This window comes from Pteropus vampyrus, unplaced genomic scaffold (assembly GCF_000151845.1).
Source record: "Pteropus vampyrus isolate Shadow unplaced genomic scaffold, Pvam_2.0 Scaffold205, whole genome shotgun sequence".
Lineage (NCBI taxonomy): Eukaryota > Metazoa > Chordata > Mammalia > Chiroptera > Pteropodidae > Pteropus > Pteropus vampyrus.
The window spans coordinates 2,198,097-2,200,416 of NW_011888986.1; positions in this window are offsets into that span (position 1 = coordinate 2,198,097).

Genomic DNA, 2,320 nt, shown 5'->3' on the forward strand with positions numbered 1-2,320 from the left:
GTACTTAGATCTTCAAGCAGAGCTTGGTTTTCAGCCCCATTGTTTTCTCTTGTTCCTAACTATTCAGCTTGGGCCTACCCTAAATTCTATAGGCAGAGTAATCTTTTTCCTGGCTCCCCTCACCAACTGTAACTCCTAGTCTAGCTGTGGTTTCCTTTGCTATTTCCTCTATCATTGCTCTCCTGTCTGCATTCAGGGTTCCAGAAATGAACTGTGATCTTTCTTTTGCATGTGTTTATCCATCAGCATTGTTCATTTTATTAGTGTTTGCTGTAAAGTGCTCATTTATACCTGTCCTTTTCACTTCACTTCTGCTCTCACTGGTGCTTAGATGTGACACCCAGTGCATATCACAGCAGACACGAAGACCCAAGGTCGCCAATGAGCTGAGGGTAAAGCAGAAAGGTTCTCATGCAAGTAAATGCACACTTTGCCACATTGAATTGTTTTGGACATTTGAATGTTGATGGAATGGGTAGAAGCTTGAAGCAAGGAGAGAAAGGTTTTGGTCTGACTACCAGATTAATGACATGGCCATTGGAATGGAGGAGAGGGAGACAGGCAAGAATAGGGGTAAACTCAGGGGTACTCCTCTAGATATGTATGTTTGAGAAACCTCTAATCATTGTAGGAGTTTAGGGTGTGTAACCCTAAGATATGCCACTTTGGAATACTGATTATTTTGAATTAAGGGTAACAACTGGTGTGAGGACACTCTGACCTTTTTTCGAAAAACAACTGGTGTGAGGACACTCTGACCTTTTTTTGTCCACTGAAAGCAGCAAATAAAGCTCCCATGTGAAAGGCAACCTCCCTTTATCAGGAAGGCAGAAAACATCCTTATCACCAGAGACAGAAAATTTGAGGCCGAGAAGGCTGTATCAACAAAACTTGTTACTTTTTCACTAATTTATTACCCTGAGCCCAAACTTCTCAATCTTGTCAATTCTTCACACATTTATTATTTCTTTGTCTAAAGATATAAAAACTGCCTGCTTTAGTCAATTCTTTGAGTCTATATTTTTATGCGGTTCCCATAAGTACAAAATTAAATTGTTTTTCTCCTGTTAATTTGTCTTATGTCAATTTAATTATTAGACCAGCCAAAGAATCTAAAAGGAAAGAAGAGGCAAGTTTTACTCCTCTACAGTTCAAACAATTGCTTGGCAGGTCCTTGAAACTCCTTCTTTGTATACCATGGTTCAGAGAACTTTTCAGCTTTCTGAGAGGCAGACCCTTTGAACAATGACAACTTTTGCGCTTCCTGCAAGTAGTGTTCATCTACTGGCAAAATTTTAAACAGCATTCAAAATTTTTCAAAGAAATAGAACAATTCATAAACTTCAATTTCATTAGTCACTCAATGAAAAGAATATATTTTTTGAGGGAGAAATAAGTCAAAGGTCGTGATTTTACTTAGAGTAGGGCTTGTTAGTAAGGCATCACTGACTGATTAAAGTACTCCTTTGGGCTGGTTTGCTTTTTCCCCATTCAGTGACCCATCTGATTTTCTTTGTCTAATCTAATAATTCTCTGCCTCTGCATGGGAAGACAGAAATTTCTCAGGGCAGACATCCAATGTCTTGTGTTTGGACAACATTTGGGATTAACTCAACATGGTATACATAATGAGTAATGACAAGCTAAGACAAACTTCAGAGTAAGTACTTTGTTTTGCAAAAGAAATTTAGTAGACTGTGAAGACTGGAACCCAAATTAGAATGAGTAATGAATCAAGAATTGATTAAAAATCAGTAGGATCAAAGATGTAAACTGCTGTCCTTCTGAGGTGTTTTGTTTGGAAATTATGTGTTTGTTTGTTTGTTTGTTTTATCAACACTTAAAAGTTAGGTAGTTTCTCATAAACATCCAAATTTAAAAGACCAGGCAACATTGGGTATGTGTGGACACAGGAATGGTTATCCATTTGCTCTTCAGGTTGTCATGAGGTCTGTCACCCTTGTACACATCGGGTTGACCTCACTTGAGTTAGATACTCCCTTAGCAACATATCCTAGTTTAGGAGGATTGTAAAAGGAAGAGAATTGACCATTAAAGGCTTCTAAAGGAAGAAAGAGAAATCAGCAGGATATAAGCTTGGATTGGACCAGCAAGAGAAATTCACCCAGCAAATGAGACTGATGAACATCAAAGAAATGCAGTAAAAGCAGACACTTAGGCAATTTTGATCTCTGACTATTAGATGGAATGAAAAATCTGTCATACATTTTCTTAGGTAACAATGTGAGTAACACTGTTCACAAATCTTGTGTAAACTCAATTCAATAAATAATTTTTCAGCATCTACTTTATGCCTAAC